The sequence below is a fragment of the Taudactylus pleione genome, unplaced genomic scaffold (assembly GCF_031769625.1).
Source record: "Taudactylus pleione unplaced genomic scaffold, aTauple2 ptg000025l, whole genome shotgun sequence".
In the NCBI taxonomy this organism is placed as follows: domain Eukaryota; kingdom Metazoa; phylum Chordata; class Amphibia; order Anura; family Myobatrachidae; genus Taudactylus; species Taudactylus pleione.
The window spans coordinates 9,986,305-10,012,988 of NW_028284427.1; the positions used below are offsets into that span (position 1 = coordinate 9,986,305).

Genomic DNA, 26,684 nt, shown 5'->3' on the forward strand with positions numbered 1-26,684 from the left:
GGGCGGGCTCCCCTCTGTGACTGCTGTGACCAGGCCAGGGACTCCAGTGCCGGCAGTCCCCCCCTGATGGTGGCCCTGGCTGTCACTGAAATGCTCTCATTCGGTCAATGGGAAGTTGTCTCTATTTTATTGCGGTTACTGGGATGCATTCTGTACTGTATAGTGATTACTTGGATGGTCTCTGTATTGTATTTCAGTCATATAAATGCTCTCTGTAGTCTTTTGTGGCTATGTCATTGGTTGCTAACCCGACCTACATTCGTGTTGGGCCTCGCGTACATTTGATTAGGTCACATCTACATGAGGCCATTTTACTACTTTTTCCAGGGCCATTTTCACTTCCCAAACCACCCTCGGGTATGTGTATTGTTATATGTTCTGCAGTTACTTATTTTCACGTCAACACAATATTTATGAAGGAATTTATTGCATTGTAAATGTTCTCATTTAGATATTGACTCGGTGTGGCTAAAAATAGATAAAAAGGATATTTATTTCCTTTCACATTTGTGGCATTTTTCACTTAAAGTAAGCAGAGGAAATATATTGCCTTCAAGAAATAAATTTTACCAGTTGTTAACACCTCTCTTTCTCCGAATTCCTAGCTGTTTCTGTAATATGTATGCAAGCTGTTAACAGCAGGATGAACAGTCTGCGGTGCCGTGACCACCTGCTTCTAGAGATGGATATGTATTTAAATTCCCTTTACATTTAACAGGTTTACACACTGACAGGTATTCAGATTTACAGTGCAGACAGTTCACATAAAACTTTCACTAGGCCCGCACTCAGATTTCCATTCAGTCAAAGGTAAAAATACAGTAACTGCAGGTGGAGTTCATTTGATCAAGGAATATCAAGATGCCTATCAGATACTGGGTTATCACCCGATTAACACTGCACCCAGAGTGCAGCTATCAATCTGGAGACTGCATACAACAGGTTACTCGCTATACTTATGAAATGCTGTTCTAGTGCATGCTTCACGACTTTTGGCACCCCAAGATTACCTCATCGATGATATCCCATTCCCCCCACCCATAATGCAATGCCACGAATCGTGACATTATTACATGGGTGGGGCCATGAACCGCAGTTAATCACATTCACAGCCCTGCCCACTTCACAGGAGTCGTGAACAGGATACAGGAGGGTTGTGTATTATACCGGTATTCTGGGACAATTCCCCCCATATCAGGAGCATCCCGGAAATTCCTGGAGAGCAGACCAGTATGCAAGGTTGCTGACTTTCTGGCTGCCCCTTCCTGTAGGGGACAGTCAGACCGGCAAAATCAAGGGGGCATGGCATTGTGAAGCAGGGAGTGGGGCCAAACTGACGTGATTTGTGCGGGGGTTCCTCTTATTCTTGCCGGGTGGGGGGACCGGGGGGCGGAGGGGTCGGCAGCTGCCGGGAGGCTTGCCTGCCTTACCGGGGGAATCAGGTGGGTAGGCAAGTATGCGTATTATGTTTCATCTGGTCGGTCATGCATTGGCGTAAACACACACACAGCTCTTGTGGACAGATCACACAGACAACTGAGCAGGGGATTTTCAATGTGAGATTATTAATAACAATTAGAGAGTTCTTGCCAGTGATTTCATTTTAAAGCAGTTGAACAAGCCAAACTCATTGTAAGAGACTGGGAAGTCATGTGACCAGTACACTACAAATGTGTTTGGCACCTGCCCTAATGTTTAAGGAACATAACCTCATACCACATTATTGCAATCACTACTCCTAAATGCTCCATCAAAGTCTGTACCTTCTTATTTAAGATGTTCCTCATAAAGATGCTGTAGTCATAACATGCATATGTTCTCAATAAATTCAAATATGTCACTTTACCAATGTAAATCCCTGACAGTGAGAGTGTACTATTTGCGGTTACTTTGGTTGCCCATCTGCTGCATGTTCTTGTTTCTGAAAAACAAATGCTTGCTTTCCCCAAATGCTGTACACTTTAATTTATTTTAAAGAAATAAAAAAATGAAATGGTTTTATGTCACTATATGGAAATTAGTGACCATTTATTTGACCATTCTTTTTCTGTCTCTTCCACTTATTGATCCATTGGCTCTTCATTTGTACTAACAATAGTACTTGCATGATAATGCATTTTTATGTACAGTTACAAACCATCATGGGATCTATCTAGGCTAGAAACTGCTAATCATACTTGCCTAGCCTCCCGATTCGGCTGGGAGCCTCCCAAAAATCGGATGCCGCTCCCAACCCCCTGGAAAGGCAGACAAGTTTCCCTGCAGTCGCCGACCTACCCGCAGTAACACTAGAAACCCTGCAGTGCTGGATTGCGTCATCATGGCCCCGTCCTCTGCTTCACAATGCTGTTAATTTTGGTACTATGAAAAGGGGGCAGTGCCTAGATGATACAATTGCGCAGTCACGCCCCATGCTCTGCCTCCAATGCTGCATCATTGCAGCGACACGCCCCTCGCCATGGAACCCGGACAGCTCTCTCCCAGAAGGAGGGAGCTGAAAGTCGGCAGGTATGCTGATAATCATTTACTAGCTATTTGCTTTGCAAACCTTAGGCTGGGTATGCATCAGAACAACGTGCGAACGACGCAATGGTCGTTCCAATTTCCCTTCATCCCAGAACAAACGATATAGTGCATACACAATGTGCAGTCTTCCAAACAACGGCACTGTATATCATGTTGGAGAATTGTACCCAATTAATCTTTTCTCCTATACACACTGTGCATTCATTGTGTAGATCACTGGCAGTTCAGGTGATGTCTGCAGACGAAATATTGGACCAATATATCTTGTGATCTTCCGGTTGGGCGAACACACTGTATGATTTGCTCAACATCGTTAAAGATATCTTCTCATCAGGCATGCAGCACAGCAGATGAGAAGATGAAATGAGCGGCGCACGTGAACGCGCAACTGTGCGTATACATTAGACGATATGAATGATACCCACCTTACGATCAGGAAGGGCGCAATTGAGAAGGCCTACAAGGTCTTAAAACTCCAATCCCCTCTAAAATTTAGATGTGTTTTTAAAATAAACTGCTCTGGTTACCTGTAAGAAGAAATATGGAGTCTTCCATTTTTCATAAGATTTTTTTATGGAAAAATCGTAATGTACACTACAAACTCAGGTTCCTTCCCTTCACTGACAACACACATTATTCCCATTTACAATATTCGACCCTAAGAACATTTGTCAGATTGCCAGACAGGGTGGGTCCACTGATTCCCCTATCACAGGTCATAGGAAATATAGGCAGAATCTCAATATGGGCACTGCATGATGTGCTTATTAGTGGTGGCAGAGCTTCATTGGAGCAGCAGTTCAGTCAAAGCTCCAGAGTTAACAGTGGAGCTGGAGGTGGAAGGCTGTAACCAAGCAGAAGATGGACAATTGTCTGACCTGGAGACAAGTGGAAAGTGAGATCATACAAAGAGTGAGCAGAAGAGTAGAGGTAAGAAGGGGAATTGAGATCAGCAATTACTGGAGCTGAGAAGGTGGAACAGATAGTGACAGCTCTCATGTGACAGGTGTGAGGGCCAAGTATTAGCAGCTAGAAGGTTATGACAGAAAACAACAGAAAAAAATCTTTAAAAAATGCAGAATAAGTGGAGAGGAGATGACGATCATTAATTAAGAGGGAAATACACTAAGAATATAACATTTGTAGGAACATAAACCAACATGAGATTTTCCAGAAGAGCAGAGAGAATCAAAGAATTAAATGTATTTGTTTAATCAAACATACCTATACATAGGTGGATTGGCATGGGATGTCTGGGGGGTCATGTGTGTAAGAAAGGGTACACACTATGTGTATGCAGAATTGCATGGCCGCGTCTCGTATACTGCATTCCCTGGTTGGCCATGCTGCAGGTCAACCAGAAGATGTACGATGTGGTGCACATCGTGTAGTGTGTACGGCCAACCAGATGACCAGGCGATTTGACCTCGGCACCTCTTAAAAGATGGTTGTTCTAGTGTGTACAGGAGCAACGATCTATCATATACCATCAAATGACGCATTAAATCGTTGCATCCCTTGAAGGATTGTACAGTGTGTATGCTCAATAATGATTGTGCTGGGGAAATTGGGTCAGCAATCGTGCCAATTGCCCATCGTTCTGATGTGTAGCCAGCCTAAGGCTGAGGGGTATGTAAGGGGCATGTCACGCCTTTCATTACTTGGGGGAAGGGGCTGTGGTGCTGAGAAGGTGTATACTACATCGTTCACCACCAGGACAAGAAATAAGGGGAGGCCATGCCTGTTTCATTTGTACTGGGCCCCACAATTTCTGCTGGCAGCCCTCCTCACACTGACCAACACACAGTAATCTAACTGGGCAGTACCCAGACATTCATCTGCTTATGTGTGGGCCTGCAGACCAGTAACTAGACTTTTTAGTGCCTTTTTAGTGTAGGGTGGGGGGGTGCCAGAGAGAGCATCGGCACCCCCCCCCCACCCCACACACACACACCTCAGAGAAGAGGAAGCTACAGGTGAGAATGATAATAAACAGGATAATTGAGAGGCCCAAACAGTGCCCCCTGCCCTGCGGTGCCCCCTGCCATGGCACTGGTTGCACCACCTAGTTACTGCCCTGTGGGCCTGTGTTTGTTCTAAAATAGATGGCAGTAAAAGTCTATTTAAAAAAGTAATTCAACCCATTTTCTTTCTTTTCTTGCTGCAAGTACAAGCCGCCTATTCCTGATTATGTATTCCTTCTCCCTCCAGCTGCAAAGGGTTAAAGGCCATTAGATAAGCCCAATCAATTGTAAATTGATTGATAGGCTTTTGACAGCTAAATCGCAGCCTGTTCAAAAAGTGTATCTGAAGATCTTGTATTTCCTGAAGTGTAACTTGCTTTGATATGGAGAAATGCATGGGTAACTGATGTACAGGTTACTGGGGTCATACTACATAAGCAAAGAAGACAGAGTTTCACAGCCACGTGACCAATGAAAGATTACCCACCTCGAATACACCTATAGTCCAACAATTGTATATTTTGATGTAGCTGGTGGCTTAGTGTTGACGCTTTCTTCATTGTATTATGATTTTTTGTTATATATTACCGGCTGTGTTGCAACCACATTTTTTTTATTCATTTTTAATGCAACATTAATTATAATTGGAATCTATTGAATAATGCTAAATGTGTATTTTCTACTCCAGGTGCAGCCACTTTACACCCGATTATATCGGTAAAAATTAAAATATCCGTAACTACAACACCTTAAGAAATCCACAAAATAAAAATCCACTTTATGCAGTGTTTTTCCTTACCTATCACCACTAGAGGACGTAATTATTATGAAAAGTACTGTATACTATAAAATATATTGATACAGGAATATAGAAATCATAGAAATATCATGTGCTGATAATGTCACAATGAAGTTGATGTAAATGTAGGTTAGTCCTGGCTGGGTGAAAATCTAAAACATTTTCTTTTGGATAAAGCAACTACTGAGTATATTATACCTCCAGCAAACACTTGTGTAATACATCTTCCCTGGTGCACTAGCGCTGAACACTTAACTTTTGAAATTGTTTGAATGCTGTTGTCTATAATTAAGCTATTTGCCTTTTGTCCTAATAATAAATACAGGTTTAAATACTGTAAGTTGGATTTGTGAACTTCATATCACATATAAAAACACTTTCTCTATATAAGTAAGACAGGAGTCTGACATTACTGTTCTATTTCTTTGTCAACTTTGCTTGGCCTGAAGTACAGTATGTGACCAAACCTGTATGCCTGGGTCCAACAGAGCACCATTAGCGTGGTCAGGTGATGATCACATACATGTCACATCCAGCCAAACTGCATTTACTATCCATCTCAATGAGCATTAGCATATGATTCAGTGGCAGCTCTTAAGGAACCTATCCATTAGCAGATAAATTGAACGATATATCGTTCAATTTATCTGCTATGGATAGGCCCTGAACGATGACAGATGCACACTCCCGCGGCCGATAAATTGAATCTTTCATCTCTCCAACATGTTGGTCAATTATCGCATTTCGTTGCCAGATATTAGAAATATCTGGCAGTTTATATATGCGGTAAACGACAAACGATATTAGCAGCAGCTACAGAGCGCTGCAGAGAAAAGAATCCACTCCCTGAATGGTGTCATGCGATATCGTTCATCGTTTGCCAAAATCTGTCATGTACATGACAGATATCTTTCAGCACAGCCACCGGGATTTTCAAGGGATATCTTTTGCCTTTCATCGCTCAGAAAATCATCTGCTAATAGATAGGCCCCTTTACCCTTCTCGACGCGGTGGCTGCCCGCTGAGCTACAGTTCAGACGGTCGGCGTTCCAGATTGTCAGTGCTGTGCCGGTTGCCAGGTCTAGTGAGCCTGCGCTATAAATCTGGAAGGCGCCTGGACTGGAGCATGCGCACAAACACCGGTAGACTGACACATATGCACAAGCACTGGATTCTAGGAGCTGCATAGGCTACAGGCCCTAGAAGCCGGTTAGAGCCTACCGAAAGGCAGGGGAGTGGCTACCTACTGGAAGCATTTTCTCCTCCCCTGGGACTGCCTGTCCTGTGTGTGATTAGCAGATAGTGCTTCCCATGGGATGTCACTGCTAATGCACAGGTTGCAGCTAGCTCACAGAAGGTTTACTGGGGGGGGTTATACAGTCATTTTGGGTTCATACTTGTTACGATTTTATTTTGTTTATTAGGAATCATTTATTTAGCACACACATATTACAAAGAATATTTGGTCATTCACACCAGTCCCAGTTTATATTTCCAACTTTTTTTTGTCAGGTCATTTAACTTATTAGTATGTCTTAGAGATGAGTGGTCTGGTTTTGGTTCGGATCTTCCAGAAAAGTTTGGATTTCAGTACGAGGCAAAACGTCATCTTTCACAGACATCTGTACGTAGATGTCCCTGAAAGATGACGTTTTACATCGTTCTGAGATCCGAACTTTGTGAGAAAAATCAGAGCCAAAACCAAACTGCTCATCTCTGTTATGTTTTTAAATTGTGGGAGGAAACCAAAACACCCGAAGGAAACTCATGTAAACATAAGGGGAACATACAAACTTCACACATATAGTAGTTGGAATCAAGCACATGACCTCAGTGCTGTGAGGCAGTAATGCTAATCACTGTTCTGGGCCCTTGCTGCCAGTAAGGTCCAAAAGACCCAATAGACTGTGAAAATCAGCTTTATTGTGAGTATATGCCTTCTATTTTGTTCCCCTCCACACATAGTGACACCCAACTGTCGCATGGAGTCCTGTCATCATAACTTAGTCAAGTGTATAGTTCACTGCCTTCCTCAAATTCAGCACACTTATATCCCTTTTACACAGACCTGAAAATCCCGGGTTGATGCACGTGTACACTTATCAACCCGGGATTTTTGTCAGTGTAAACGGATTCACCCTGGTCCAACTCGGGTAGCTTGCAGAGTTGGCTACGTGTCATTCCCGTTTCACCATGCAGTATTAACGGCATGCTGCCCGATTGGCCGGCTTCAGTGGCACTTGGAGATTACATCATCTCCAAGTGTCCACTGCAGTGCAAACCCGGAAGAGCTGGGTCACTGAAGACCCGGCTCCGGTGTGGCCGGCTTCAGTGGCTCTTTGAAATGACATCATCTCCAAGTGTCAACTGCAGTGCAAACCCGGAAGAACCGGGTCACTGGAGACCCGGCTCCGGTGTGACTGGCTTTAACGGCGCTTGGAGATGACATCATCTCCAAGCGTCCACTGCAATGCTGGAGGGACCGGCTCACTGCAGACCCGGCTCCGATGTGAACAATGCCGACCTGGGCTTAGTCCCAGGTCTGATCTCGGTTGGAAATGTGTTCCCAATCCCTGGTCAGATCTGGGACTTTGGTGTAAAAGGGGTATTACAGTATTTCCATTCAATTGGCTACTGAATATTCTATCACCGGCCACTTTAAAACTGTGATGAGCAGAAGATGAAAGTTAAAAACAAAAGAGATGTCCTTCCTTACAAGGCCACGTGGCATTCATTCAGTGCAGGGAGAGGGCTGGGGGAAGCCAAGCTAGTGACCAAGTGCTGGGCTCGCCCCCAGCCTGACGTTACACGGGATGCGTGCAGGGCCAGATTAACAATGGGGCGGATGGAGCTACAGCTCCAGGCCTCCAAATAAAAATAGGCCCGTCAACATGACAGAATGATTACCAGCTGCCTAACTGGCCAGAAATTTTAAGTATGTAAATAGTTTTTATAGTCCCCCATCCACCCCAAAAAAAACAAAATTATGCCAATTTTCTATTTCTATGTAGTTAGGGAGACATTGTGGTCATAGTTTAGGGGGTGTATACACCAAGGTGACTCTGACCACAGCCATACAGCACCGTTCATAGCTCTTCCCCCTTCTCAGTATAGGCCCTTGAACATTTTCAGCTCCAGGCCCCTGAGGGCCTTAATACGGCCCTGGATGCGTGCCATGCGGGCGCACCCCAAATAACATTATTTAGGGGGGGCTTGGCCTATGTTAATTAGGACACGCCCGCTCACGGAAGATGGGCGCCTACATCTTGGTCGGCACAGGGCACAGCTCCTGCTAGAGCAGGTCCTGCTTCCTTTACTTAGTCAAATGTACAATATGAAAAAAACAGGTTTTTATGGTGTACTTTAGAGGGCAGAGTACTTGAATTCCAAGGATGTACAAGTCTGCTTACAGTAACATCACAGAAATAAATCCAGTTCTTAAAACATATTTGTTAAAACGGTGACTTGCCTGCTATTAAGTATGTTCCAGAGCTTACATACAGTAAATATTTGTCTGTAAGCAGACCAGAAAAGAACTACAACAGTAAGGCAATCCTCTCCTGCTTTAGGCATGCTCCTTGTCTGACGGAAACAAAGTTAGTATGTTTCAGGGTCATTATAGGTCAACGCTTGCCCCCTTTTCCCTTCCTTTTTGGGTCAATGGTCTGTCCTTACATCTGAAAACCATAAATAATTTGATGTGATGGTGCAGCCTGAAACCCAGCCATCATTTGTCAAAGTTAAAAGCCCATTTTACATTAACTTGATAAGAATTCATGTACATGTTTGAGATGGATGACTACTATTACCGAAGGTCTTTAATATCACCATTGCATCCCTTAGTAAACATTTTTCAGTACTTTTTAATATGCAGATGCTGATCATTTGTTGAGGGGGAAAAGTAATGGTGCATAACAAATGAGTCGTGAATTATGTAAATAGCTCAAGGGTTGTTTTAAAACTGTGACTAATTTGTTAAACCCACATATCCTGGTTCATTGCAATACACCTTCTATAGCATAATGCTAAACTTAGAACGCATGAAAGCATGTAACGTTCACTTTAACAGTAAATGTTTCTCTGTATGTTTCTCTCTAATTCTAAGAAATGTGCTTTTATCCATTACTTGAGCTTTTGTGGTTAAATTGTTTGCTATTGTGTTTCATTATTTTACATTTTATACTATTATTACTTTGTATTGTTCATTTGCAGTCATGTGACAGCTTTGGGTGACAGTGATTGCCTGTAAACTGTAAACACCTTCTGCATAGATTTATTTACTACTTTATTATAATGTATTATGTGCTTTCATCTCCTATGCCAATATACTGTATACAGGCCCTGATTCAGAGCCGGACGCTCTCAAAGAGCGCTCACTCTGAATCAGGACCGGTCTTTTTTTTATTTTTTATTTTAGAACAGCCTCCTGGCCGATCGCTCAAACAGAGCCGAAAGCTCTCCCACTGACATTACTTGTGGGAACGCCTCTGTCTGGGCAGCCACCCCCCCACCCCTCAACATCGACAGCACGCCCCCTTTGGTGCGAGACCCGGAGCAACGGCTTGCCTGTTGCTATCCGGGTCTCACGCATGTTCACGACGGAGCCGGCTCCGTCGTGCGCATGCGCTCTGGGCCACCATCGACCCGGTTGCGAGCGATCAGCGCTTGCGACCGGGTCTGAATCAGGCCCACAGTTCCCTATATGATATCATGTGATGTGATCATAGCTGCCAACATTTCTTCTTATTATTATTGTTAACTAGCTGGTGGCTGCAGTTTAAGCAGACTTGCCGACAAGTGAGGCAGCCAGGCCGGCACAGCAGGAGGGGGATGACTCTATTTGAGGACGGGACGGGGAGCGTAACTGTACAATTGCATCATCGCGACCCTGCCCCAGCTACTCAATGCCGATATTACCAGCATTGTGCAGCCGGGGACAGGGCCACGATCATGCGATTTAGCGCAGATCGCGTCATCGGCACCACCCGGACCGGCCTCTTATACAAGGGGGGAGCGGATATAGGCGGAGGCAATGTAAACTGGTAGGGGTTGCAGGCTGGGAGATTTGCCTACTCTTCCGGGGGAGCCCGATTTTTGGGATGCTCCCGGCTGTTTCGGGAGAGTAGGCAAGTATGACTTCACCCAAATTAAAATCACTTCTGCCAACATTATTTTTTATTTGATGTGTTCTAGTTGTATTGCTTTGCATAGGGGTCCTGTCATGGGAGTGGCCCACGAGACCAGCAACCTATACAGACTGGTGACAGCAGCACCATCACCCACCACTCACACCAATGTTAAGGGGCCTATCCATTTGCCGACTTTCTGCATGATGCGACCAAAACCAGGAGGTTTTGGTCAGAACGTGCAGAAAGTCTACTTGTGGATAGCCGGCAAGGACCAGCGATGCGCGTGCATGCTGGGTCCTTGCCGACCCCGACTATCTATCGAACATGCCGGTCAACCTGACGACGGTCGTCAGGTTCGGCATATTAATAGATAGGGAGGTTGGGTTCCTGCACTGAAGATGTTCGGTGAACGTCTTTCAGTGCGGTGCCCGCACCTCAGCGACATGAAAGTCTGAAAGCTGGACGTTCAGACTTTCATGTCGTTAAATGGATAGGCCCCTTTAGTGTGCCCTGTACACAGACTGCTATGTAGCCTATCCTATTCAAGTGATCGCAGGCCCAAAGCACCTCTCCCCCCCTGCTGACTGGCCGTGCACATGGTGCCACACCTATCTCTTGCATTGATGATGTCAATACATTTTATTTTATTTTATTGCTCAGCTTTAACTTGACGGATTGAGATGAAACAAAGTGCAGGTTATTTCTAGGAGTTTCCACTACACAATGATGCAGTTTTCATTAAAATTGTTTCAGTAGTTTTTGCGCCAACGTGGAACAAACAGACAGACACAATGGCCCTGATTCAGAGCCGGACGCTCTGACCAGAGCGCTCGCTCTGAATCAGGGCCCACCTCCATTAATATGGAGCGTCCTCCTGGACGCTAGTATAGCTGTGGGTCACCACCCACAGCATATACGAGCGTGCAAAATGATGGTCGCGATGGTCTTGACCATCGCGACCATCGGAACTGCGAGTAAAAGCCTGCGGTTGGGTTTCTCAACCGCAAGGCCAGGAGTGATTTTGGCTCTATCAGAGGGGCCGGCTTCAGACGGTAGGCGTTCCCTTGGGAACGCCTCCGTCTGGCAGGCACGCCCCCGGCACGCCCTTCAAAGGGGGCGTGCTGTCAGTCACCATCGACAGCACGCCCCCTTTGATGAGACACTCCGAGCGAAGGAAAGTCCTTCGCTCGTCGGGTCTCGCGCATGCGCACGACGGAGCTCCCTCCGTCGTGCGCATGCGCAGTGGGGAACATCGACCCACTTGCGAGCATACTGCCGCTCGCGAGTGGGTCTGAATGACCCCCAATGTTCTTATTCTATTAGAATAGATATATTGCCAATAATATTATGCAATGCTTTTGTGAGGTCTGTGATGCTAAGAAGTGTATCTTCTACAAAGCGGCAGAGGAACTGCACTGTATTGTATATTGACAAATAGGGGAATTTTCAGGGTAAAGTTTTTTTCCAGGACAAATATTTAAGCCCTTATACAGATGTGACCTTACACATCTTTGCTGCAGTCGTGCCAAAAAGCCCCTCTCGGCGCGCCTGGTCCCGTAATACTCTGCTAGTGCTGGGCATCTTTTTTGCGTCTTTTCTTGCCGAAAGTGCATCTAAGTCACAATGTGACTATGAAGCACCAGCAGACTTTGCTGATTAATTTGATATGTGACACTTGTATATCAGTCTCTGATGCTGTATACAATGTAGAGGCCGCAGCTTTATTCATTCTAAGTTCTGTTGTGGTTCATATACAGACTCAGGTGCGCACAGGTATACAAGTGTCGCGTATCAAATTAATCAGCACAGTCTGCTGGTGCTTCATAGTCACATCCCATTGCGGCTTAGACACATTTTTGCCAAAAAAAGACACCCGATGCTAGCAGAGTAGCACGGGACCTGGCGGCTCACTCACACCATCGTGCTGTTTGGCGTATTGATGCTAGATGTATGAGGACACATCTACTATCTCTGGACATAATGGCCTGATTTGCATGTAATGCTGATGCAACTCCGGATGCCTGCTTTGAACAAAATATGAATGAATTGAGAATGGAATGCTAATGACTATTCACATCTTCAGGGGTGTATGTGATTGTGTTACCCCGCTCTTCTGTCTGTGGGAGTAGTCATCATTATTGTCAAGTAAATGGCTACACGTTCATGTAATGACACACCCACTAAACGGTCTCTTATATGCGTTCACATTGCTACCGTCCAGTTAACACTCAGAAACGCCATCTAGTGGACACAAGGAAACCACTGATACAGGTACAATTCAGAATCGTGCACACTTTGGACCTTATTCAGAGGCGGCCGTACGGTCTACGACCGCACGGCCACCTCGATGTTTTGCCAGTGCGCATGCGCACGAGGGAGCCGGCTCCCTCGTGCGCATGCGTGAGACCCGCTACGACCGACAGCGCTTTCCAAAGGGGGCGAGCTGTCGATGTTGATTGACAGCTCGCCCCGTTTGGAAGGCGGGCTGGGGGGGTGGCAGCCCAAACGGAGGCGTTCCCGTGGGAACGCCTGCCGTTTGGGGGGGGCCCCACTGACATCACTAGTGATGTCAGTGGAGAGCTTCCGGCTCTGACAGAGCAAGAAGCTCTCCGGGGCTTATGACAAGTGAGACCCTACCCAAGGTTCTCGTCGTAAGCCCCGATGGTCGCGATGGTCTCTGACCATCGCGAGCATCACCCGAGCGGTCGTTACAGCTGTGGGTGTTAACCCACAGCCTAACGACCGCAACAGAGGCGGGCGGTCAGGATGCAAGTGGCCGCCCAGGTTCTGAGCGACCGCTTACATCCTCCGACCGCCTCTGAATGAGGCCCTTTGTGCTTTTGCAGTCCGTGATAAATGTACATGTGAAAAATACGTAGATGCGGACGCATTCGAATTTGCCCACTATCTCATTAGCAAGGTTCCTTAAAAATAGTTTTCAAAGCTGCAAGGATTTTGCAGGACAACATGGTCTGTTCTTCAGAGGTGCAAAACTACTACCATACAATGACAGCAGTTGGCCAGGCTGGGGATGTTTGGGTTAAATGCATAGTTTTTGTTCTAAGTTTTTATTTGGTAAACTAAATAAAGAGATAGAGAGGGCACACTTAGTACCTGATTCTGAGGTGGGAGTACAAAAAAAAAATAGCAAGTAACTCTGTACCTTGGCAACACCATGTTGCACTGCAGGTGGGGGAGATGTAACATGTGCAGAGAGATATAAATGTGGGAGGGGTGGGTCCAAACGCAAATCTAAATTGCAGTGTAATGGTGCATACACACGATCAGATTTTTCCTTCAGATATGAACGATAACGATTTAAAAATCGTTCAGTCGTTCATATCTGAAGGAAAATCGTTCATATCTGACATGCCTGAACGATGGACGATCAACGATGCGCGTTCCCGTTTGTCAGATAACGATATCTGACATCTGATGTGTTTGCAGTCAGACTTGGACGATTCCATTCATTTTAATGCAGTCAAAAATCGTTCAATCGTTCAAATCGTTCAAATCGTTCAAAACTTTGGTAAAATCGTTCAAATCGTTCAAATCGTTCAGTCGTTCAGTCGTTCATCTGACAAGTCTGACAAATCTGACCGTGTGTACGCTCCATAAAATTAAAGCTGTCCAGCATTTGTGGGCTACAAACAAAAGCAGCCAGTATTTACATTGCATTGAAAAATATAAATGTATGTGCACCCATTGTATTGCAACATGGTTTTCCGGCTACACAGTTACTTGTTATTCTTTGCTTTACTCCCAACTCAGAATCAGCCCTAGGGATGGACATCGGAAGCCCGACATCGAATGGTTGCCAGGCTTCTGACATCAGATACAGCACTGCGATGGCAACTAGCCATCGCATTGGAACCATTAAATAGTATATTCAACATGATGGTTTACTTGCGGCCAAAAAGGGGTCATAGCCTTGCTGCACCCCTACGTCTAAGTCACTGTGGGGGCATGACCAGCACTCTCCAAGATGCTAGGCTGCCCCCAGGCTCCCCCTACACTGAGAATAGATGCCGTGCGCATGTGCACGGCATCTAGTCTCCTGCTGCTCACCAGCTGCTCTGCTATGCAGATCAGCATTGTGTGCTTTCCCCCCATAGCCAGTCATCGGATGGGCATCGGAAAGCTGCATCTGATGGCTGGCACCCATCAAATTCTTGGTATTTTAATGGAAAGAGTACTTCCATGGAATCGGAAACATCAATGATTGCTAACATGTCCATCTCTAATCAGCCCCTTAGTGAGGAATTTGCTGCAGATTTTTTTCTCTTAACAAAACAAATTCATTTTCTACTTGAGGTGGCAAAGATTGGGCCTAATCCTATACTTTTAATGGGATGTATTTTGCAACTTCTATTTGTACTTATGAAGAAAAGTACAACTTATTTTTATTTTAATATATACTTGTATTATTGAAAACTACTTGGAAAAAGTTAGTTGTCCCTGGCTCCCACTTCCCTAGCGATTCCAGCACTGGCCTGATCAGTCTACGGCTGGTTGACATTATGGCAGTGGGACCCCACTCTGCGTATCTCCCTGCTATAGTATCACCAGACCTGGCTGGTTCCGCCTAGTGCTGGTTAGTAAAAAATATGAGGACCCCTAAGCCTCTAAGAAAGCCTATGCTTAGAGGCCTAGCTCTGGTTATCACTCTACGCATTTGTTTTATCTTATTATTTTTTATTTTTGCGTTTAAAACATTTTTTAGATACTGTATAACACAATCCTGCACAGATCCTATTGAACTCTGCAGGCTTTTAAATGGCAACGGCTTTTCAACACGTTCTCATTGGTTTAGGGTTTTAGAAACTAATGGGCAGGTTCTGTTTAGAAAGTAAAATTGGTCTTTAGTAAATGCTGTATGTTGAGTTTAGAATCCACTGTTAATATGCGTTGGATCTACTCAGAGTCTAAACCCAGACGCTTAGTAAATGTACAGTATTCCATAGTGTTTTAGTCATCATTGATGGAACTGACTTAATTTCACTTAACCTCATGGACAGAAAGCATTTATAATGCACTCTATTTATAATATAAATATAATATAACAAAAATATGGAAACACTGAAAGTGACACATGTAATTGATAGGATAATACCTGTGGAAATAATGAGATCTCTAGATTTAGATCTTCACCTATAGCAACCCCGTAGAACTGAAAAGGCTCAAAGGTACTTGGATGCTCCCAGGTTTTCAAATTCCAAGTAGCAGACACTTATTATCTGCATATTGTAGGATTGTTTAATGGATTGGGTACAGAAGAAGACAGGTAGATTATAAAACAACTCAGAGGGTTTCTAAAGAGGATGCTCCAGGCACTGGATGCAAATGTGCAGAGGGATGTCCAGAAGCAGACTGAGCTTGGCCACAGGCACCTGAGAATGCTAGGTCCAAGGTCAGTGGCAGGAAGCAGTCCAAGGTCAGTGGCAGGAAGTGGGCAAGAACAAATCCAGTAAGCAGGCCAAGATCAGGGCAGGCAGTGGGCAAGAGCACGTTCAGTAATCAGTCTGAAGTCAAGGGCAAGCAGCGGGCAAGAACTAGACCACTAAACACGGCAGAAGACAGCCAAAAGTGGTCCAAGTCACAAAACACAAGCAGGTCAGAGTAAATTAACAGCACAGGTGAGCCAGGGAGGAAACTTAATAAACCCATGGGCACCAATAACAAAAGAGTAGAAAATCACTGTAAAGATGATTAGCAGGGAAAAGTGAGGCTTAATTAGTTGCTAGGCAACTGCCACTGACAGCCAGAAGAGCAGCAATTCCTTTGTAGCCTAAGCCAGTGGCTGTTGCCCAACCCGGATTTTAATAGCAATAGAGATAATTTCGATGTCACCTCACTCTCTAAATTGAGACATAAATTAAGATGAATACACACTTAACAATATTTTGACCGATTTGCCTGATTCCGAGAGATTGGAATGACAAATCGTTCAAATACTGCAGTGTGTACCCACTATGGTGCACGCTCCCGTGGGGTTGTCAGCCACATTGTCAGGTCGGCCTTACAAGCAGCTCAACCTGACGATGTGGCTGACGACTCCATGCTGCGGGATGCGGCAGGGGTCAACATATCGGGCGGGCGAGCAGCGGATTATCTCATGTGTACCGGATGCCTGATATGTCGCCCTGTCGGTGGGGGGGAGTCGCCTGTTGGATTGCTGGGTACACATATCGTTTAGTGTGTACTTAGCTTTGCACAAAATCATGCAGTAGAAAGGCAGAAAAGTTTATGTGAAAAAAGAGTTCTAGTAGGTTTTTCTTTTCTTTATTCTCTTCACTATCCAAATTTTCAGTTGTATCTGCAAACCAACAAAGCTAGATGCAGATCGATTTTTCAGGAACAGTTTCAAGGACAGGTGGGCAACTTGTGCAAATAAAGAGTCAGTGGGAGTTTGATTTTTTTCAGTTTGCAAATGAACCTTATTGTCTTGAAAGACAAATCAGAGTGAATTATAGTCCTTAAAAAACTGAGAATGCAAATTAAATTAATAGAAGCAGCTTGGCAGATGGATCTTATCTATGGTACACATTCAGCTTTATCTGCTGTACTGTTGAAATGCAATTCAAATGATAGGGAAGTAAATTACAATCACAGAAATCAGTGGTGATTGCCTTGCTTACAAGTAGTACATTTTTCTTAGCATAATGTATTACTTGTTAATATAGGGATCAGTCATCCCAGTGCAAGCCATATTTGACTACACTTTAATCCCATCCGCACCCTGCTTGAAATAAGGCAGGAGAATTTGAAGACATACTTGTCTAGAAAAGCCCTTGGGTTTTCAAAATATGCACAGCGAAGTGTGCTGAAAAGTGGCTTTATTGCAGCATTACAAAACACATCACTCTACATAGTTACCATATGACAAAGAGCTCTGAAGCTGGTAATTGCTCACATATAATTTGGCATCATAAACGGCAAAATGGAGTTCATAATGTCATATTAATTGTAATGGAATCGAGGCCGTCGTAATAGGAACATAATTAAGAAGATGCAGTTAGCCTGGCAGCAAAATATTCAATTTCACTTACATAAAGCTACTAAATTGCTCCCTTGTGAGAATTGTGTGTCAAATCACTGCCTCTGCGTGAACTCTGCATGTGGGATCTACTTAGTGGTTTATGCAAGGAGACAGTCTGGACATTATTAGTTAATTATGACTTTTTATTGTAACAGCATAGACTACTAATATGTTAATACTTATGATTAATAAGTTAACTGCCTGACTTTATAAGCTTGACACTAGTGACTTCTCCAGTATCTGCCCTCACGTCATAACCATATTTCATATGTGCTGTGAGCTAGTTACACATTTCACTACAAAATCATTTGCTATATAAAATACAGTGAAAACTTGACTTTTAAAAATGAATCCCTAAAATGCTACTTGCCAGGGTCTGTATAAAGAGCAGCTTCTCAGTGTGCCTAGTATGAGCTGATAGGAGGCGTATAAAAACAAATGCTTGTTCTGACACACATTTGGTCTCCCATTCAGACTTGCCCATGCCCTTCATGGCTACATGGTAATACGTCTGCAGTGCAGAGTCCCATACATGTAGACGGTAACATTGTCAGGGGGGAAGGAGGGTTAAGTTCTAGATATAATGTAACATGCACATTATATGGTCCACATATTTGTTTTTATATTCAAAAGCTTTTAAAAAAATTACAAACAGTGTTTGTTTCATAAATAGGCACCATAATTTCAGCACAATATTCATTGAACACAGGTCTTCCAGTTCAGTGGTGGTATGTGACTGTATAGTGTGTACAACTTCACTTTTATATCCGTCACTTGTCAGTTATTTGGCTATCTATGCCTCTGCATACATTTTCTATATTAAAATGAGTCATATAAATAATTTGACAGTTTAAGCCTTCTAAAGTCTTTATAGTAGTTTGGCTGGACCGGACATTTAACATGACAGACAGGGCCAGATAAACAGCGAGGGGTAGGTGGGGGGACAAGTACATCTCCAGGCCTTAACATAAAAATAGGCCCAGCATGATGATAACCGGCCTCAACTTGCCCCCACAGTCGACTATAAATCATTAAAATTGTATTTCTATTATCCTTACAAAATGATGCAATTTTTATACTTTAATGTATTTAAGGAAACGTTGGGGCTCATAGTGCAGGGGCGTACACACCCACATGTGACAGGCCACACCCACACCGCACTGGGCACACCTCCTCCGCTTCTCATAATAGGCCTTTAAGAAAATGACAAAGGACAGCTCTCTCGGTAAAAGCAGTCCTTTGCGAATGAGGGACTTTCAGGTCTATGACGTAGAAGTCCCACTGGCTTCTATTGGGCAACGTCATTGAAGATGGTGTTGTCTACCGCATCAAATGCCCAGAATATATTGCATTCCGGGGCTTGGTGCATATAAGAAATGCGGTCAAACTGCTGAAAATGCAGTTTTCAGGGATTTGACCGCATTATTGACTTTGCTGCATCCCGCCCCTGATTTATTCATCTCTCCCACCCGGGGCAGCCCTCCGTTATCTCCTTGACGGCTTAAGTTTGTCGCTGTTATAGGGAAATATTTGATGAGAACATTTTCTTTGCATCCTACAAGCCACAGGTTTTTTTTTTATTATTGTTTTGGAAGAATCGCCGTTGAGAACATTTAGTTTATTTGGCAGATTCGGAATAGGAGCATGCTTACATTACCAAATTGGGCTCATTTCTACACCACCCACTAAATAAAAGAAACATGTATTGAAATGGAAGAAACAAGTATTTAGGGTCGTGTACAGTCATATATTCAAAGATAATTAAATATTATTAATCAAATCCTGTTGGAATCATAAAATGAAATGACTGGTGTTTGGATTGGAGCCTTTGAAATGTAGTAATCCAGCACTGTGAGACAATATTGACATTTCTGACCATTTCTGCAGCATAGTTTTGTCATTAGAAGGGAGTTTCCCTTTGTTGGAGCTGCTCAGAAGGGATATGAATTAGTAATCATTTCCTCCTTTGTTTGATACCACATTGTTGCCCAGTGCTTCATTTATGTAAGCTAATGGATCTGCTGAAAGCAGTTGTTAAAGAACCTGTACTTGGAAAATTGGAGTTGGCTTCCTTCCCTTACTGGGTATGGTGAGAGATAGTGTCTCTATCAGCAGCTGCCAGTGTAATTCGGGCTATGATTCTTCATTTCATCAGAAACAGTCAGAAAGAAAGTCTGAAGGATATGTCCTGTATTCAGCAAGGAAAACAACTCCATTCTGCACGCTTGGGGCCTCATATAGAGTTGGGAGCAAACCCAGCTACAATGTGCAGTTGCAATGTGTACATTTGCGGCAGGGAGGGCATATTTAAAATGTGTTAACAGATTTAGTAGTGAGGCACTTCACACTCTGGGTAGATTTACTAAAGCTTCTAAAAAAGTGGTGGTGTTGCCCATAGCAACCAATCAGATTCTAACTATCTTTTCTCTATTGCTTTCTAGAAAATGATAGACAGAATCTGATTAGTAGCTATGGGTAACACCACCACGAGCCACATGTAATAGGGTGAGAGTTTGTTTTTATTCCAGAACGTGTAATGTAGTGTTTAATGCAGACTTACATAACAGCTGTGTCACCCAACTATTGCTGTCTCAAACTAAAAAAGATTGTGCAGCGTTGTTGATGCACTTTGTGCTGAATAATGTAGACAGGATGGGATCTGCAATGTAATGTCTTAGGCAGTCTACAAATATTCATCTGTAGAAGAGAAGCAACAAATGTTATATTTCAGGCTCTTCTATGGACCATCTGGAATCCCATTCAAATCCAAATCAAATATTTAATATCCCTTGTTGTCCACGTACCCTATTCCCCCCACACACTTTCCAGCACGTTTCCCAGTTCTTTCTGCACTTACACACCAAATCTCTGACACCTACATTTGTTTTGGCAAGCCACTTATGTCAATAGTAAGGCAATGTAGCCTCTGGTACGCATAGGCATACAAATAGACCCTACTGAATTTTTAAATTGGTTTCCTAACATTAATTGTTCCCTGTTGAGTTTACAGTAAGTGGGTGTTAAGTTATGCAGAACAAGTGAACATGGCAAATACATTTCAAATTCCCCTAAATTACTGTATTTTCAACAACAGCACATGTTGCAGTGAATAGCACAACTTGAATAATACACAGGAAATTAATCTTAAGAAAGTCAGTCACATGATTTGTGGCCTATCAAATTTGCTTTTATAGGCACTTAACTGTTTCAGTGCTGTTGACTCCGAATCGCTGTATACTTTATAGTGATGAGCGGTTCGGATTCTGAGGAATCCGAATCGCTCCGAACAGGTGGAATCCGAGTCCACCCAAACACAAGTTCGGGTGTTCCCGCCTGACTCGGATTCCACCTCGAAGCCGAACGTCACCCGGCCGGCTTGACGTTCGCGAGAGCCGGGTGACGTTCGGCCTCTATAAAAGGAGCGGCGCCCGGCTGTCGGCGCCATTTCGCGTGACTGTATCAGACGGAACAGTCACGCTTAGTTAGTTAGTGATAGAGAGGGGAAAAGCGAGACTAGAGTTAGATTACAGTTGGAGAGAGTAGTTCTTGCCACTGTGTGCTCCGTGACTGGGCTTAGCCCACTGTGTGTGTATTATACAAGCTCCGTGACTGGACTTAGTCAACTGTGTGTATTATACAAGCTCCGTGACTGGACTTAGCCCACTGAGTGTATTATACAAGCTCCGTGACTGGACTTAGCCCACTGTGTGTTTTTAGATTATACAAGCTCCGTGACTGGACTTAGGGCCTGATTCAGAGCCGCTCATAAGCGGACGCTCGTTCGTTCCTACCGATGTTCGCACAACTGCGCATGCGTACGGATTTTAATATGCATGCGCGAACCAGTCATTGCGGCCGAAAATCGTGTGCTCGCTAAATAGCGAATGCCTGCTATTTTGTGTGACAGAATGAGGCTTTTGTGGGTGGTAACAGGGGAAGGTGCTTGAAAACGGGGAGTGGAGATCCGAACGCAGGCGTGCCAAACGGTCAAAACGGGCGTTTTAAGGGTGTGCATAATTAACAAAGCAGCGTCATCGACCATGTCACTTGGTTGTTTTATAGTCAGAACTGCTCGCATGATTGTGGTAGGAAAAAACAACCACAAGAATAGCGAGCAGTTCATACGCCGTCCGATGTACTCGATTAATCAAATAAATAGCGTACATGACGTATGATGCGAGCGGCCAAGGGGCGTTTTTTTCAAAATTACGTTCGCATGTTTCGTTCGCTCGTTCAGACATAGAGGCGTGAACAAACCGCAAAGAGCAAACGGTTCATTTAAATAGCCAGCCCCTTTTTCTGAACGAGCGAGCGCAAATAGCGTCCGGCTCTGAATCAGGCCCTTAGCCCACTGTGTGTATTATACAGGCTCCATGACTGGTCTTAGCCCACTGTATACAAGCCCAGTGACTCTGTGGGCCTTAGCCCTCTGTGTATACAAGCACCGTGACTTTGTGGTGTCTGTGCCACTGCGCCGCTGCTCTGACGCTTGGTAACCAATCAGCTCACTGCAACCCTTGGTCAATAATGGTGAAAACAATAATTTAAGCTGTGAGGTGGTCTAAATTGACTGTAAATGACTGGAAATCAATGTTATTGAGGTAAATAACACTCTAGGAAGAAAAAAAGCCCAATTTATGTCATTTTAGATTTTTTTGCGAATTTTGGCAAAAAATCCAAATCCAAAGCCAGTCACTGCAGTTTGGCAAATCCAAATCCAAAGCCGGACGACGAATTAGAACCAAATCCGGCAAAAATGGTCCGGCGCACATCTCTAATGCTTTATTAAGATGATAGATAAAATAAAGTTTATGAATAAAATAGATGCTGGTAAGAGTGTATTTGTTCTAACCCCATGATAGCCTCATCTGGAAAAAGTCTGCCTTTAGTGAGGGACAGAGCCTTGTTCAGTAGTGACTGAGATCCATCTGGATTTAATAGTGAGGCACTGTAGCTACTGGTGATTTGTATGCCCTCAATGCTGTCAGGTGTAGATAAGCACTGAGGTAAAAGATGTGTATACATGGACATCCCCTCATGACTATGGTGTGAGGGAGAAGTGCCATATCATATGTCTTTGTGACTGGTGACCTAAAGACAGTGAGGAGGCTTCGTTCCATGCAGCCTCCCAGGGCTCACTGATGCTTTGAAGTGATGATTGGGAATGTGCACAAGTTAAGAAGAGCTGTGTGTCTAGTATGTGTGGGGATGAGGGCGGATCGGATGTGATAATGTTCCATTGTCAAGGATGTCCTTTTCTGGGCGCCCAGGAGCAAGATGGTGAGAGGAAAAAGGGCGTGATATTGTCATTAGGAAATACAAACAGAGCAGGGAGTTGCTAGACTAAGGAACGGCTTTTGGAGAAAGAGAGTATTGCAGTATTGTGAGTCTTTTCTCGCTGATAATTTGTGAATGCTTGAAGTGTTTTCCTCCAAAATAAGCTGGAACTGTAAGCGCCTAAGTGTTGTAGTATTAGAGCTTTCACTCGCTCTGGTAAAGAAGGTCACATGACCTCCTACTGAGTCAGAGTCTCTCTCGCTGTACAGCCAATTCCTGTTTACAAGGCAGCAGATTCCTGCTGTTCTTTCTCATACTTCTCAGTATTGTGTATTGTGTAGGAAGCCTCTGTAGCCCTGTGATGGCAGACCTGGGAGAGAGGATTTTCCAGCATACTTACCTGATTCTTACCCTCTGTGAGTGGCCCTTGCAGAGCGGCCCTTGGTGGGACTTGATGCTGCAATTATCAAGTGTCAAAATATATAATGCTACAAATCACACCACAGATCAGCCAGGTAGCTGGACTTGATGATGCGTTTCACTTCATTATAACATGTTCCTGCCTGCTTCGCTGGGTGATGATTGCGCTCCGGAGGGAATTGCCTACTACCCCGTGAGGGATTCAGTATGATTTACCAACGGCAGCATGGCCGGCGGTTGTAATCCCAGCAGCGGCAGCCCGACAGAGGAGGAAATCCCTATCGTCCTTAGGGTAAGTATAACTAACCTAATTCCCCCCCCTAATCCTAACCCTCCTTTAGGGGTGCCTAAGCCTAACCTCTCCCCCAGTGCCTAACCCAAATCCCCCCTCTAAGTGCATAAACCTAACCCCCGCCTTCCCTGCAGCCTAACCCTAAGTCTCCCGGGGGGGGGTGCCTAACCCTAACCTCCACCTGGGGGTGCCTAACCCCCCCTAACCTAACCCAACCCCCCATCGCGGCTGTCCACTACCTTCGATTGGTAAGCCGGGTGTCGGGCTCCCAGCGTAGGTCTAATGACAGGTGTCGAGATTTTGATGCCTGTCATTTGTACCTTGCCAGTATTAAGCAGTCGAGAAGCCGGCGGTTGGCATTGTGACGCCGGCTTCCCAATTGTTTCCCCTCGTGAGTTCAGGAGGTCTGTTAATATTCTGGGAGTCTCCCGGACATGTATGAAGCTGTATTTTATTGCTCAAGCAGACTGTGCTTGTAGCATATCTGCTCACTACATCATATGCAATGTTACTGTGGTTGCAATGGTAACATTGGTGCCCCGGGTGTTGTACTGGGAAAATCTTTATCCACCGCAGACTGTAGCAGAGAGGCCAGCCCCATACACACAGTAAATTGACATAACGTGACAGCCTTGGTAAACAGATTTATTGAAGGGGGTTGGAACTGTAACAGATCTCAGTAGCTCTCATACAGTAGGGATGCCTGCCTTTTACAGCTCTTTTACTCACAACCTCCATGTATGTCAGCTGCAGCTCCCAGTGCTGAAACACTGTATCCAACTCTCAGTCTCAGATGGCACTTCTGCAGTGGTCACTAAACGTACCACCAGCAGTGGCTTCTGTCACCTCACCACTTCAGCAATAACACTTTGCCCAGTCTCTTGTGCCTCACAGCAGACCTGTGGCTGCTCACTTCATTCTGCTACTCGATGTTTCTCGGTCTCAACTGCGCAATTCAGAGGCGTATTAAGAGAAGAGGGGGGCCCCTGTGCATTCCCCATCCAGGGCCCCCTCCTCTCTCCCTGGTGGCCGGCCTTGCACTGACCACAGCAGTAAGCTCTGGGCACTAGTCTATGCCCAGAGTCTACTGAGCATAAGCAGGTCACCGGTCACCATTTTCACAGCGATTTCCTTACTGTGCATGCACAAAATGCTGGCCATGGCGGCCATTTTACAGGTGTTTTGTGCAGCGCTACAGCTGCCACGGGACTCTGGAGGGGTAATTATTAAAAAATATGAGTGCAGGGTGTGCGGTGTGGCCCCCCCCTGGACCCAGGGGCATCGCACACCCTGCACCTATTATAAATACGCCCCTGGCGCATTTGCAACCACAAAGACACTGGGCCTGATTCAGACCCGCTCGCAAGTGGGTCGATGTTAGGCCAGTGCGCATGCGCACGACGGACCAGGCTCCGTCGTACACATGCGCGAGACCCAGATAGTGACAAGCCGTCGCTATGGGTCTCGCTACAAAGGGGGCGTGCTGTCGATGGTGAGTGACAGCACACCCCCTTTGGTGGGCGTGCCGGGGGAGTGGTTGGCCAGACGGAGGCATTTCCATGGGAACGCCTACCGTCTGGGGCCGACCCCACTGACATAACAAGTCATGTCAGTGGGAGTGCTTTTGGCTCTGATAGAGCCAAAAGCACTCCAGGGCTTGCGGAAGATGAGACCCTACCACAAGGGTCTCATCGCAAGCCCGATGGTCGCAATGGTCTTGACCATCGCGACCATCTTTTTGGCTGCTCGCTATAGCTGTGGGTGGTCAGGAGGCCGCTCTAAAATCAGGAAGGACGGCCCTGATTCAGAGCGAGCCCTCTGTCAGAGTGTCCGGCTCTGAATCAGGGCCACTGTCCTGTTGCTGGCTTGTCTCAGTTTCGGCGCATAATGGTTCCACCCGGTGGCAGCCTCCTATATTGCAATATCCAATGTCTCCTGTCAGAGCCAGGGGTTTCACATCAGTACAGTAAAAAAAATGGTTTGCAATATGTAAGTTCTGAATAAAAGAAGGGGAAGAGTGAATATAAAGGCGTGTTCCATATACAGTGTGCAAGAAATGTAGGCTGGGTGACAGGCATTTTTGCCTTGTACAATCCTGAAAGAAGAAATGTAAGAAGTTCTGTAAGCCCCTTTTTATAGGGCTAAAAAAGGTGACTTCTTAATGCTTGCTAATTGGCTTCAGACTTTTTTATTGTATAAGCTAGGACTGATTGACAAATGATTTGTTACAGCAGACATCTGAAATAATGCCACATTTCAGAAGCCGCCAAAAGATTTCACCATCTCTACTCAGTAAAATCTCTTTGCACTTTTTATCTATATAAATATGTCAGACTGTGTTAAGTTATTGCAAATCAGGCACGGCATCAAATGTTATTTTAAAAATTGTAGATATTCAATTGCAAGCATAGCATTATTAAGTCATATTTTCTATAAAATTATAAACTTCCTTATAATTTAAGAAACAGATAGAAAGGGCGGATGTCACGCTGTCTCGAAGAAAACTTAGATCACACAACCTACAGGTGGGGTATTAAAAAGAAGAGATGATATGCTTGTTCTGCACACTGTAACTCGTGACACACAATTCTGTCTGCAAATAATACAAATGTTATTACATAAACACTTGTGATCTGTATATGTCTTGTTGCATTTAAAAAAAGTTACAGTTTACAGTAGTATATCAAGCCAAACCAGATCAATATGTAATAACTACAATTTAAAATAAGCATGATAAAACATATAATGGGTAAACAGTTAAGAAAATCGTATTCACTTATTCCAAATAAATAACAGATGCAAATATTTTTTTATTTTCTGCGTTTTTAATTTTGTTTTGCTTTCCTTCTGTTTTTGGGATGTCATCATAGTCATGTGACCAGGTATTATAAGTAGTTCACTTTTCCTTTATAACCAAGAAGAGAATTCCAGACCTTTATAAGAGATAATACAAAAATAGAAAGTTACTGAACGCAGATAGATGGGAGGTAAGTTTACTAAGATTCCTGTCTGGACTTGCTATAACACACTGGACTTCTCAGGGACTCCCATGAATTTTTTACGCCACGAATCACGGATTTATTAACAATAGTGTTTGCCTGTGTATTTTGATTCGATGGTGATACTGATCGTGCTGTATCAAGTGTGAGTTCAATCATATTTGCGCCTTCTAAATAGACTGCACAGATCACTGTCATCTGTGCAGGTCTTCTGTGTCTACACTGTAAAGAAAGGGTTA

General features: G+C 44.4%; 1 protein-coding gene across 2 annotated transcripts in view; it reads left to right on the forward strand.

Annotated features, from left to right (window-relative positions):
* Positions 1–26,684, forward strand: part of SLIT3 (slit guidance ligand 3) — a 747,204-nt gene that overhangs the window by 273,714 nt on the left and 446,806 nt on the right. The gene's annotated exons all lie outside the window — the stretch shown is intronic.